This window comes from Pleurodeles waltl, chromosome 5, assembly GCF_031143425.1.
Source record: "Pleurodeles waltl isolate 20211129_DDA chromosome 5, aPleWal1.hap1.20221129, whole genome shotgun sequence".
NCBI lineage: Eukaryota > Metazoa > Chordata > Amphibia > Caudata > Salamandridae > Pleurodeles > Pleurodeles waltl.
In genome coordinates, this window is record NC_090444.1 from 132,989,088 (window position 1) to 133,003,553 (window position 14,466).

The window sequence follows — 14,466 nt, forward strand, 5'->3', positions numbered from 1 at the left end:
AGGATGCAAGAGGCCATGAGGCCCAGCAGTCTCAGAGTCAGTCTCACCGAAACCCAAGACCGAGGCTGAAAGATCGTAATCATAGCCTGAATGTCTTGTACTCGCTTATCGGGAGGATAAGCCCGAAACTGCACTGTATCCAGAACAGCTCCAATGAAAGGGAGCATCTGAGGGAGTCAGGTGTGACTTAGGCACATTTATAGTGAACCCCAGCTCGTGCAGGAGGTTTTCCGTAGTCTGAAGGTGGGAGACGACTGTCTGGGGCAAAGGCGCCTTCAACAGTCAGTTATGAAGTAGGGGAAGACTGAGACCCCTAACTTGCGCAGATGAGCCGCAACCACCACCATCACTTTTGTGAATACCCGAGGGGCGCTGGTAAGGCCGAAAGGGAGCACGGTAAACTGAAAGTGCTCATGACCTACCACGAATCGTAGGTAACGTCTGTGGGCAGGCAGATTGGGGATGTGGAAATAAGCGTCCTGCAAGTCCAACGCTACCATCCAGTCTCCTCGGTCTAAGGCAAACAGAACCTGAGCCAGGGTGAGCATTTTGAATTTCTCCTTCTAGAGGAAGTAGTTCAGGTCCCGAAGGTCTAGGATAGGACGTAAGCCCTTGTCCTTCTTTGGTATCAGAAAGTAACTGGAATAACAACCACAAACTACTTCTTGCACAGGGACCCTTTCTATAGCTCCCTTGGCCAAGAGAGCCGCGACTTCCTGGCAACAAGCACCAAATGATCCTCCGGAATATGATGGAAGGATGGTGGCATGTGTGGTGGTGCAGACTCGAAAGGGAGGGAGTAGCCCTTCCCAATGATCTGCAAAACCCACCCATCCGTGGTGATATGTTCCCAGTGGGACAGGTGATGGCGGATCCTGCCACCAACTGGGTGGGAGTGAGGGGACGGACTAGGAGGGTTTTGAGACTGCACCAGGGGGCAGAGGTGGCCTGGACAGACCTCTGGTTCCCTGTACCACGGCCATGTGGGATTCCACATCCTCGGCCACGCATAGGCTGGCCAGCGTGCGTGGCACGGTAACTGGATTGAGGACACGACAGGACGCCCATTCCGTGTCCACGAAATGGACAAAAAGCGGACTGTGGTGGACAAGTGGTGGAGGAAAGTCCAAGGGACCGAGCCATAGCCCGGGAATCCTTGAATCTCTCCAAGGCCGAGTCCGCTTTGTCTCCGAGGAGACGGGTGCCATCAAAGGGCATGTCCAGGAGTGACTGTTGGACATCCCCAAGAAGCCAGAAGTGCGTAACCAGGTGTGGCGCCGTAAGGCCACTGTCGTTGCAACCGATCTGCCCAGAGAGTTAGTCGTATCCAGCCCACAGCGGATAGTGAACTTTGCCGCGTCTCTCCCATCTTTCACAGCTTGGGAGACGATAGCATGGGCTTCCTCCGGTATCTGTGGCAGGACTTGCGCAACCATATCCCAAAGGGAGTGGGTATAACGGCCCAAACGACATGCAGTGTTCACAGACCGCAGTGCAGGGCTGGAGGAAGAAAACAACTTCTTGCCAAATTGTTCCAGCCTTTTGGATTCCCTCTCCGGGGGTGAGGAAGGGAACGCGCCTGAAGAAGAGGAAGCCTGGATAACAAGACTCTCAGGCGTGGAGTGTTGGGACAGGAATTTTGGGTCGTTCGGAGCAGGCCGATGGAGGTGAGCGATAGTCCTGTTCACAGGAGCCCCTGTGTTGGGTTTGGACCATGTACCCAAAAGGACATCGGTGAGGGCCTCACTGAATGGTAGAAGGGGTTCTGAAGTAGAAGCCCCAGGCTGAAGCACCTCCGTCAGGAGATTAGACCTGACTTTCACAGTAAGTAGCTCAAGGCTGAGGCCCTCAGTTGCCCTACTGACCACCATACTGTAAGTCGCTCCCTCCGCCGTAGCCACGGTAGTAGGAGACAACATGTCAGCATCAGGAGAAGTATCCAGACCACTGGCGTCGCCCAAATCCTGTGCCCAGTCCATAGCAGGGTCATCCTGGTATTCATAACGGTCCAGGTACCCCTCCAATTCCTCCCCGTATTCGTACCCATCGGAAAACAGGTCCAAATCGGACCTCGGGCGAATAGACCCCACCGAAGCCAATGGCGATGGCGGCTGACGCTGCTCCGACTCCGAGTCGTCAGGGACAAGAATTGGGTCGACGTCAATAGTGGGCACTACCGATGTCGGGAGCATCGATAATCGGCCTGGCGTCGGGGAAGGTCTTGAAGGTGCGACCGGCGTCGGTGCGGATGCATGGATCTTGAGGTCACATCGGCCGCCGGGGCCGGAGCCGCCGGTGCAGAACCTGAAGGCCCCTCAGCCAAACCCCTTGGGCCCAAAGGCACCGTATCGGGGTCGGCCCGCCCAAAAATTAGGCGCATGGCCTCGTAAAACTCCTTTAGTTGGGGGGGGGTCGCTCCGGCTCCAGGAAACTCAGGGAAGCGCGGAGTAGACCCAGACACAGGCTCCGAGGACGGAGGCCTAGTGCGTGGACGCTCGTCCCGCGCCACGTCGGCCGAGCGATGGGGTGAAGTCGGAGATCAATGGGACTTTTTCTTCTTACCTTGACCCGAGGATTTCGAAGAACACGAGTGGTGATGACTCTGCGACAGATCTCAAGACCTTCCTCTCGAGTGAGACAGGGACCTACGTGGAGTCGAGTGTCGGGCCCCCATTAGCTTTAGGGACCGCTCCCTCAAAGCTTTCGGGTGCATGGGCCGACACTCGGAGCATGACTTCGGGTTGTGGTCGTGCTCGAGGCACCACAGACAAACGCAATGAGGATCCATCACCAACATCGTCCGATGGCAGTCCTCACAAGGCTTGAACCCGCTCCTTGGGGTCATCTCGATGCACCAAAGTCATTAACAAAAACTACAAAACGACAAAAAGGTCGAATTCGGCCAAAAAATAGCAGGGTTGCTCTCTCCGGATCAGCGCGTGGTGCAGAAAGAAAAGAACTGACGTCACTGCGTGAGGGCAGCGTCTATGTACTACTCCCGACATCATCACGGCGACCACAACGCCTACAACGCCTGCGGAGTTGACCGACGCCACCTACCGATGCGCAAGGGTATTGTTCGAGGAAAAATCTCTGGATCCAGTCTGACGCCTGGGAGGAAATTCTAAGGTAAGGAATCTGCAACTAGAAGTCTCTATCAGATTTACTTGCTGTGATCAATTTATAATAAGGAGGATTGATGCTTGATTGTTTGATAATATGCATAACTGACTTGTGAGATAAATGGGAAGTATAGTTTGAACTACATTGGAAAGCATCGGCAGACTACATGGATTGACACAAATTGAAAGAACATCAAAAACAGCCTATGCTGAACAACAGAAACAGTTTGGACAGTAAAGTAGTAGTAGGGAACCAATGGGTAACATTGGGAGGAAGTAGAAAATGATTACGAAAAAGAGAATCCTTGAATGTCTTACTTTGAGTGATGAAGTAGACACAGCATAGGAAAAAGGGTATGAGGAGGAATTAGAATTTAAGGGTAAGTTAAGTGGTAGGCTACAGCTGAAATGTACCTCCTGATAAAGAAATGATCAGCTCAAAATGTAGAGAGAAGATTGTGGAGTATAATTCATGGATGAATTGTGAGGTACATAAAATTAAAGAAAATGTACCAACTGGGATACAATTTTGAAGACATTTTCTAAAAGAGTGAATGAAATATATAGCTATGAAAAGTGAAACCTCTTTAGTGCAGAGGGTGAGATATTCATGATCTCAGCACTACCTTCATAGGCTGACAACATTAACAACTTATCCTTCCAATTAAAGGGAAAACATCCTCTGCTGCTTACTTTTGAGATTTTTTTGCAAATCTTCCCCTCAATGTATTTGTTTGAGTTAGTTGATCATTAGCTCACAGAGCATGCTGACTTCCTCAAACTGAAAGAAAAAAACAGCCAGATAACTCAGTAGTGGTGCACAGGAGCTAGTCAGAAGTTGGTAGTTTTCTTTGGTAGGAAGGTTTCCCTGTTTGCCAACCGAACTCGGGCATGAATAACACAGCCAACCACATCGCCAGAATGAGTGATTTTGAAAGGGAAAATCTTGATGTATCCTTGTTGCATTTTGGGACCATTCCTATATGGATGATAGGCCCACTACAACAAGTGGTGTACCATTTTATTGGTAGAAATGTGGAAGGCCTGCATGGTAGACATTTGGTGAATCCTGGCAGAATCCAGAACTCTCCCGTAATGGAATGTGAGGGCATGTGTAGGGCATTCTGGGTAAAGAAACACAGTGAAATCCACAAATGCGACATTGTTAGACTTGGCCCTCTCTTTGTCACCCCCAAACCTTTTAGCCTTCATCCTCCCTGTTTTACTGAATTTGTTTTGTTGGCTTTAGGACTCTGTGCACTTTACCACAGCTACCCAGTGCTAAAGTGCTTGTGCTCCTTCCTTTAAACACAGACAATTGTCTTGTAGCCAACATTTTATTTACTTGTAAGACCCTAGTAGTGTGGTGCTACATATACATAGGACCTGTAGGTTAAGAGCTACTACTGGGCCTGCAGCACTTATGGTGCCACCCACTTAAGTAGTCATTTTAAACATGCCTCAGGTCTGCCATTACACCCTGTTTGCAGTTTTACACTGCTATTTTGGCCTGGCAAAACACAACTTTTGCCACTCGTAAACCTTCCTTTTTAATACATATAAGCCATGCTTTGACTAGGCCCTAAACATCCCTTAGGCAGGGTGCTATGTATTTAAAAGGTGAGATATCTTCTTTTAAGTTTTACATGTCCTGCTGGTGAAAAACTAACAATTCTTTTTTCCGCTACTGTGAGGTTTATCATTCCCATAGGATACTATTAGGCTACCTTATTGCTGGGGTTGGGAAGAATTTTTCTTTCCTTCTGTGGAATTGACAGAATTTGGTGGCTCTGCCTTATTTGGAGTGGCATCGTATTTCACCAATTACCGCCTGGCACTTTTTTTTTTTACGAGGCTCCATGAATTGCGAGCCGCCTTTGGGGCCTGATCTGGAGTTTGGGTTTCTCAGTCACAATCGTGATGGATGTCCTGTTTGTCGTATTACAATTTCCCACAGGATATAATGGGATTGTAATACGGCAGATGGGATATCTGCCACGTTGTGACAGAGTAACCCCCTCCCCAAAACACTAAATCAGGCCCTCAGTGTCACCCAGCTTCATTTTCTAATGTGGATGGTCACGGTCAGGGACCTGCTCTTGAGTAGATTTCCTGCTATTCGAGTCAATTCCCTTCTTGACCTACAGAAAAATCAACTCAAATGGCAGAGCACTCTTGCACACCCCATGTTGTAGTTTGCACTAATTTGTCAGGGTTGCTAGCACTATAGGCTTTAAATTGTCAGCACAAGTAGCGACATGCATATTTTCAGCAAGTTGACAGAACACTGCAGAATCTCACACAGCTTTTGTGTAAATCTGTGTAATTCCATGGAGTGAAACTCCATGAGCTCTCCCACCCTACTTATTATATTTAATAAATGATAGCGTTTGATTGGGAAAAGGTAGAACTCATTTACCCTCAAATTATCTAAAACCTTTCTCAATCTAAAAAGTGCCACTCTCAGAAAGTCTAACTTTCCTTTTCTAACTATTTGGAGTGTGCAGCATGCTCCTGGGTGACATGGCTAGGTGGGAATGGCAGTTGGCCATTGTGTTTTCCTCCCTGACTGATACACGATAGCAACACTGGGTGATGGCATGATGGGGGGGGGGCAGACCTGTCATCTAGCACACTTGCACTTCAAAGCAGTTGTCTCAGCATACTCACAAAAGGATTCACACTAGGGTATTGTGCCCTCACACAACCTGGGTCCAGGCTAGGGAGTCAGGAATTACCAAACACTTCTGCGTGCGGAAAACTCCAGAAACCTCTCCCACTTTAAAGACAGCACCATGTAGAACAAGCATTTGCAATGCAATGGGCCTACCGTCTGCTCGAGTTAGAGCCATTAGCGTTGTAAATTCCTAACTGGACTTTTCTTGCCACATGAATTGAAAATGAAAAGTAAAACAGTTGACATATGCGAGCCAATTCAACAAGCCACAGCTGGCATGAGCGACAAAGAGTGACACAAATGGAATAGGAAGTTTGCTTGCAGTGAAATGTATTGTCAAATGTGCTATTATCCATGGAACAGGGTCAGTGTCCAAGGCGGTAAGAAAACCGCCCTAAGGGGGGACAAAAAACATTTACCAATGATGACGAAAGATTTTTGAAAGACAATCCCATGAACCAGTGATAGTGAGGGGCGTGTGGTGGGTGTGGTTAAAAGCCCACAGGTAAATTACAACAGGTCAAAGCGCTTGAGCGATTGACCTAATGAATAAGTTAGACACATCCAGCGCTAGCCTCATCGCTTTTTTTCCCCAAAGCATTGATAAAGCAAATAGGTCTCACCTATACGAGACCTATTGGCTTTGTCAATCTTTCTTCCCATGTTGTACAGCTACACGGCTGCTGTGCAGCATAGTTCAAAATAAAATTAAATAAAAAATCGCTATGAAGGAGCAAGCTTTGACTGAGCCATGGCATTTTTCTTTTTTTACTTTCAGCCAATAGATATTACATAAGTACGATCTATTATCTTTGCTATTGCTTGTGGTTTGTGGGCAAGGGTTGATTAAGTGATTTTCCCAGGATCACAGGAGGTTCATTGTGCTGGATTTGAACTTTATTCACCAGTTTCAAAGTCGGTTGTTATGGGTTTCATTTACCAATTAATCCTTCCTTACCTGTTGTTATATATTGCTGCTTCGCACATAGTAGTGTATCCTTTCGGATGATATAGAGTTTTTTGTGCAGCATTCATCCTTCTTATATGTCATATAACAGGGCCTATAGGTTAACTGCGTCACAGTAAGAATCAACCACCAAAAGCGCATCGATGGACAAGAAAAGAATGTTGTCGATGGATAACAAAACAACGTTGTCGCACTTGAGGAATGAGCAAATAATCAATCTGTCTACTATATAATTATACTTTCATTTACTAAATAAGGGTAACCCTGTGCTTGGCAGGGCTTTAAAAAATTGAGTGAAACTCTCAAATGTTTCTCTCCAAGGAAATCTTTAGTAAAAGGCAAAAGAGTTATTCGGTTTGAAAAGAAACCAGAGTATACGTTTCATGGCTTCTGTCTGTTGCTCCAAGGAACACCACACCGTTACACAGACTGTCAGGGTAATTTAATTTACCAAGTTCATCTTAGAAAACCTTTTAAAATACAACCAATGTATAATAATTGTTGTAATCTGTACATTGATAAAACACTTGTTGCCACAAAAAGAAACAACAGGAGGACTCAGACGTGACACAGAATTATGGGTATGTAAATTTATTTGTAGGTCACGTGACAGGAAAGGCCTGCTCAAGTCGTAATATTGTCTCCTTTAACTCTGCACATTTTGAATGGTGCCTCACACGGGCACTTGTGAGGACTGGTGGCAGCCAAGAAGGGGATTTTTATATGCCTATGTCAAAGCATGCTCGCTGGCTCATTGCTATTTTATCTGAGACAATGAATGAGCCAGTGCGTTTTGTTCTTGAAGCCTAAAAGGCTGCATTAGCTGCTGTACAAAACAAGTATTGGCAAAGAGGAATGAGTTTGAGCTATTAGCATTGTAAATTCATAAGTGGACTTTCCTTGCCAGATAAATTGAAAATGAAAAGTAAAACAGTTGACATAAGCGAGCCAATTCAAAGCGCCAAAGCCACCATAAGCATGAGCTCAAGGGAGAGACACAAAAGGAAAAAGAAGTTCGCTTGCAGTTAAACGTATCAGCAGAAGTGCAATTATCCATGTAACAGGATCGATGGCCAAGGCGGTAACAAAACCGCCCCAAGGAGGGACAAACGTAAAGCATTTACCAAGAATAATAAAGGATTTTTGAAAGGCAAGCCCATGAACGAGTGATAGTGATGGGTGTGCGTGGTTAAAAGCTCAGAGATAGATTACAACAGGCCACATCGCTTGCACTCTCAACCTAAAAATAGAACCCCCAGACCAACTCTTCTGCTCACTACTGGACCTGCGGAAGGACTCTGAGGACTGCTCTGCTGTCTGTGGCCAGCTGTTTATTTTTAGAAGACCATCCTGCTGCACCAAGAGGACAGCCCTGCTGCCTGAAGTCTGTCTTGTGCCCCAAGAGGACTGCCCTGCTGCTTGAGACCTGCTTTTCTGTTTGCACCCAGAGTTCCATGGGCTAGTTGGCAGGACTCTTGATCACAGCGACTGAAAAGGCTCCAACTATCTTGAATCTGCATCTGGACACAGCCTAAGTTAGTCCTAACCCTCCAAGTGGTGCCCATCCAGTCCTGAACGCTTTGAATAGAGGTTTAATGTGCTAGACCAGCCCAACTCAAGGTTGCACCAATTTGGGTGCAAAACATCTCAAAGCCCAGCAGAGCAACACATTGCAGACCGTGCACCAAGGACATAAGGCACAATCCTCAGCAGGCCAAACCAGGTCCTGTACTCCATCGCAGTTGGCTTGGACTTGTGACCTTGTACCGGTCCAGCACGACCAGATAAAGTCCATTGGCATTTTGTGCCTTTTGACCTAAATCTTTAAAATTGCATATCTTAATTTCTACTGATTGAATTTGTGTTGCTTTAGTGCCATTTTGTTTATTACATTCTACTTGATTTTTTTAATTGGTGTGGGATTTTTCTTGAGCTATGTTTTCACTTTGTAACGGTTTGTGTGCTGCATAATTACTTTGCACATTGCCTCTAAGTTATGTCTGAATGCCTTTCTGCCAATCTACGAAATGGGTTCAGCACAAGTTACTTTAGGGACTTCTGTGGTTCACCCAAAGAAGGATTGTGGCTGTTGCTTGCAAAGGGTTCTCATCCCCCTCAACCAACAACTCAATTTCTTACAGACACCACTATGGGTGTCTATTTTTCAGAAGTGTCTGGGGTTGCTAGGTTATCTGAGTTCTGGCAGAGGCCATGCTTAAATACTACAGCTACCAACATTTCCAAAATGAGCGAAGCTGAAAGGAAATAAAAACTTAGGTGGTCATTACAACCTTGGCTGACAGTGTTAAAGCGGCGGTAAGACCGCCAACAGGCTGGCGGTAAAAATTTTGCAATTACGACCGTGGCGGAAACTGCCAACAAAGGCAGCCACTTTAACACTCCGACCGCCACGGCGGTACAAACAAACAGCGCAGCGGTCACCGCCAACAGACAGTCGGAGGACAATGTACCGCCCACACTATTATGACAGGCCAATACGCCACCTTTTCCGGGGCAGATTCACCGCAGATAAAAGCACAACGGAAACAGGCATTTCGAAGGGAAAACGCTCACCTCTACACACTCCACGAGGAACGACAACACCATGGAGCCGGAACTCCATAGTCTTCCTGCTCTAGTCTTCCTGCTCCTGTACCAGGAGCACCAACGCTGGTGGCGAAGACCACGGGGAGTACTGCACCTACGACATAGGGGAGGGGGGAGGCAAAAAACAGGGACACACACACGCAACATCCCAACCCCCACCCCCACCCACTACAACACACACACCAATGCATATCCAAACATTACAGTAACACCCCTCAACCCCCCCGGAAGAATGCAAAGACAAAAGGAAATGAGTGTAACCATTGTAATATATCAAAATAGAGTAAGCAAATATATACATATGTACACTATTAACAAAATATACACCACGAATAGTAGTCCAGTTATTGCACCATTCATAGTCCGTGGACCACTGGGCCCAAAATACATGGGCGAGGCCCACACAAGATACCCGAACATGATGGAGAGAACACTGCAGGGGCATCAGATAGAAATACAACAGGCACCTCAGGGGGAAGGGAAGGGGGGGCACCTCAGCCAGATGAGTGCACAACGTCAGATCCACGAGGGGGCTCCATGCCCATTGATGTATCCTGGGAGTGCAAAGCCACAGTCTCTCAAGTCTCTACAGTGGGTGGCTTGCCCACTGTACCATCCTGGGGAGTGCGAAGCCACAGTCTCTCAAGTCTCTCCAGTGGGTGGTTTGCCCACTGTACCATCCTGGGGAGTGCAAAGCCATAGTCTCTCAAGTCTCTACAGTGGGTGGGTTGCCCACTGTACCATCCTGGGGAGTGCAAAGCCACAGTCTCTCAAGTCTCTACAGTGGGTGGTTTGCCCACTGTACCATCCTGGGGAGTGCAAAGCCACAGTCTCTCAAGTCTCTCCAGTGGGTGGTTTGCCCACTGTACCATCCTTGGGAGTGCAAAGCCACAGTCTCTCAAGTGGATAACAGTCTCCACTGGTTCTGGAGGGGGACTGATGCCCAGAGTGCTTCATCCTGCCAAGGACAGACGGAGTGGATGCAGGTCTCCACTGGTTCTGGAGGGGGACTGGTGCCCAGAGTGCTTCATCCTGCCAAGGACAGACGGAGTGGATGCAGGTCTCCCCTGGTTCTGGAGGCGGACTGGTGCCCAGAGTGCTTCATCCTGCCAAGGACAGACGGAGTGGATGCAGGTCTCCACTGGTTCTGGAGGGGGACTGGTGCCCAGAGTGCTTCATCCTGCCAAGGACAGACGGAGTGGATGCAGGTCTCCACTGGTTCTGGAGGGGGACTGGTGCCCAGAGTGCTTCATCCTGTGCAGGACAGACGGAGTGGATGCAGGTCTCCACTGGTTCTGGAGGGGGACTGGTGCCCAGAGTGCTTCATCCTGCCAAGGACAGACGGAGTGGATGCAGGTCTCCACTGGTTCTGGAGGGGGACTGGTGCCCAGAGTGCTTCATCCTGCCAAGGACAGACGGAGTGGATGCAGGTCTCCACTGGTTCTGGAGGAAGACTGGTGCCCAGAGTGCTTCATCCTGCCAAGGAAAGACGGAGTGGATGCAGGTCTCCACTGGTTCTGGAGGGGGACTGGTGCCCAGAGTGTTTCATCTTGCCAAGGACAGACGGTGTGGATGCAAGTCTCCACTGGTTCTGGAGGGGGACTGGTGCCCAGAGTGCATCACTCACCCCGTGACGGTCCCTGTTGCATCACTGCCCCGGACGCTCATGGGCTAGCGGTGCTTGAGTTGGCGGTGCTTGCCCTGTTCAGCAGTGCCTGAGTTGGAGGTCCTTGCCCTGTTCAGTGGTGCTTGCCTTGGCGGTCCTTGCCCGGTTCAGCGGTGCTTGCCTTGGCGGTCCTTGCCCTGTTCAGCGGTGCTTGAGTTGGCGGTCCTTGCCCTGTTCAGCGGTGCTTGAGTTGGCGGTCCTTGCCCTGTTCAGCGGTCCTTGCCCTATTCAGCGGTGCTTGAGTTGGCGGTCCTTGCCCTGTTCAGCGGTGCTTGCCTTGGCGGTCGTTGCCCTGTTCAGCGGTGCTTGCCTTGGCGGTCCTTGCCCTGTTCAGCGGTGCTTGAGTTGGCGGTCCTTGCCCTGTTCAGCGCTGCTTGTCTTGGCGGTCCTTGCCCTGTTCAGCGGTGCTTGCCTTGGCGGTCCTTGCCCTGTTCAGCGGTGCTTGCCCTGTTCAGCGGTGCTTGAGTTGGCGGTCCTTGCCCTGTTCAGCAGTCCTTGCCCTGTTCAGCGGTCCTTGCCCTGTTCAGCAGTGCTTGAGTTGGCGGTCCTTGCCCTGTTCAGCAGTGCTTGCCTTGGCTGTCCTTCCCTGTTCAGCGGTGCTTGCCCTGTTCAGCGGTGCTTGCCTTGGAGGTCCTTGCCCTGTTCAGCGGTGCTTGCCCTGTTCAGCTGTGCTTGAGTTGGCGGACCTTCATTGCCCAGCTGGGCTGGGGCTAGCGGTCCTTCATTGCCCAGCTGGGCTGTGGCTGGCGGGCCCTCCTGGGCAGCTGGGCTATGGCTGGCGGGGCCCTCCTGGGCAGCTGGGCTGTGGCTGGCGGGGCCCTCCTGGGCAGCTGGGCTGTGGCTGGCGGGGCCCTCCTGGGCAGCGACGATGGGGCTGGTGGGGCCCTCCTGGGCAGCGACGATGGGACTGGTGGTGGCGTCCTGGGCAGCGGCGATGGGGCTGGCGGTGGCCTCCTGCCCAGCGGGGATCATGGCGGTCTTCTCTGCTGTGCTGCTCCTCCCAGACTTTGCAGGTTTCTACTGCCCCTTCCCCACCTTGGGAGGAGTCACAGCTGAGTCCACACTCCCCCCGGGACCCCTGTGAGCGGCTTGGGTGGCTGGAGTCTTCCCCCTATCCCGCCGGGCACTGGCCAACTTCTGGTGCTTCACAGGGGGGGGGCTGGCTGTGCTCTGGCTCCGTGATACACTGGCTGGCCTGGTGGCCGGTGAACTCCACATACCTGTGACAACAGGCACCACTGGTCCCGGTGATTTTATGGCTGAGGTGCTAGTACGGGACCTATGAGTTGGATGGGGGGGGGTGGTAAATAGGTTAAGGGTGGACAGGAAAAGTTGTTTGGAGACACTGGGACGGGTAGCTGGAGGCGGTTTGGGAGTGGAGGAAGAGGAGGTGGTTGTAGAAGGTGTAACTTTTGTGGCTTTGGGTGCAGGTGCATGCGCTGGAGGCTGTCGTGAGGTGGATGTATGTTGGTTGGGTGTGTGCCTGCGTTTGTGTATCTTGGGAGGGGACGTCACAGACACTCTGGGAGAGGACACAGGGGACGTGTGTATGGTAGTGGGGGTGGTGACTGCATGTGAGCGGGGTGTGCTGGTGGGTGTGCTGGTGCTGGACGTAGTGGCTGTAGTGGTAGTGCATGCAGGTGTGAGTGTAGACGAGACTGGGAGGGAGGAGGGAGACGAGGAGGAGGGGGACACAGTGGAGGCAGTGGATGTTGGTGTGTCTGTATGTGTGTGATGCTTGCATGAGTGCCTGTGGGATGTGTGGTGCTTATGTTTGCCTGAGCTTCCCTTGTGTGCTGAGGTGTGTGCAGGCTGTTCTGATGGTGTGCTTGGGATAGGCAGAAGAACAGGGGATTGGGTCTGGGTGGAGGAAGTTGGAGGGAGAGGCTAGACACAGGGACAATGGCTGCCATCAGTGCTGAGGCCAGAGTTTGAACGGTTCGATGAAGGGCAGCCTGACCAGAATGAATGCCCTCCAGGAATGCATTTGTGTGTTGCAACTGGATGGCATTCAAAATGGTAGACTGCCCAACAGTGAGGGACCTGAGGAGGTCAATGGCCTCCTCACTGAGGGCAGCAGAGGTAACAGGGGCAGGGGCTGAGGTGCCTGGGGCAAAGGTGATGCCCACCCTCCTGGGTGAGCGGGCACGGGGCGAAGGCTGAGGGGCTGCTGGGAGGGCGGTGTTGGTAGGGGGGTGGCGGCTGTACCAGTTGAAGTGGGGGGCACAGATGTTGCCGCCACCACAAGGGAGCTCCCATCGGAGGACGAGTCCGTGTCGCTGGTTGCAGATCCTGTGACCGCCGTGGTGCTCCCCTCGCCCTCCGTCCCACTGGTGTATTCAGAGTCCGTAGTGTGGGCCTCCATGGCCATGTGGGATGCAGCTCCCTCGTGCTCCAGTGCCACTGCACCTCCGCCTGATGATGCTAATGCACACAAGAACAGGGAGACCGCAAAAAAAGGGGGGGGGACAGAAGACAGACATGTTGAGTGCATGCATTACCGCTACCGTTGGCGGACAAGACAGACACAGCAGCCCTCTGCACTACGTTGCGCTGTTGGGCTCTACAGTGCAATTCCTGGGAAATGGCCTACAAGGCTATGGACGACATCTGCGCACATAGATGACACAGGTGCATGAATAGCTGTACTTGGCACTCTACAGAGGTGGGGTGGGGGGCCACAGGGCCATGCCTTATGAAGGGGCCTAGCCTACGGAACTCGCCCTGGCCTAGGGAAACCCACAGCCCTCCTCCCCCACCCAGACCCCTCCAATGCGCGCAAAGTCAGCAGAATGAGAGTGTACTCACCCCCTTGTGTCTGCTGTGATGCCCTCAAGTGCCCATCCAACTCAGGGTAGGCCACCGCCACGATCCGGAACATCAGGGGGGTCATGGTTCGAAGGGCACCTCTCCCACATTGGGAGGCCATCCCCAGCTGAGCCTCCGCCGTCTTCTTGCTCCAGCGGCGAATGTCCTCCCATCTCTTCCGGGAGTGGGTGCTCCGTCTGTGGTGGACCCCCAGGGTCCGGACGTCCTTGGCGATGGCACTCCAAATATCCTTCTTCTGGTGGGCACTGAACTACATGAAATGTACAGGGGAAGAAGAGAAGTCATTACCAACTGCACCGTCAAAGTGAGTGGCCCCCATCCCTACCCTTGCCATGTGGCACATGCACCCACCGTCTTTCATGCAAGCAGAACTCTGCCCCCTTCCTTCTTACAACCAGCCCTCTCCACACAGGCATAGCCCAAACAGCATGCTCCATGTGTACTTACCTGTTGGTCTGGAGGACCGTAGAGTAGCGTGTACTGGGGGAGGACCCCGTTGACGAGCTTCTCCAACTCCTCCGATGTGAAGGCAGGGGCCCTTTCCCCAGACGCACGAGCCATTGTCTCTTCCAGACCGAGGTCACAGCAGCACTTGCAG

At 51.1% G+C, this 14,466-nt stretch overlaps 1 protein-coding gene and 1 non-coding gene across 2 annotated transcripts in view; both read right to left on the reverse strand.

The window, feature by feature from the left end:
* LOC138295473 (xanthine dehydrogenase/oxidase-like) overlaps positions 1–14,466 on the reverse strand; it is a 794,335-nt gene that overhangs the window by 334,255 nt on the left and 445,614 nt on the right. The gene's annotated exons all lie outside the window — the stretch shown is intronic.
* Positions 7,027–7,142, reverse strand: LOC138297655 (U5 spliceosomal RNA). Its single transcript, XR_011204199.1, has one exon. It is a non-coding gene; the product is annotated as a U5 spliceosomal RNA (small nuclear RNA).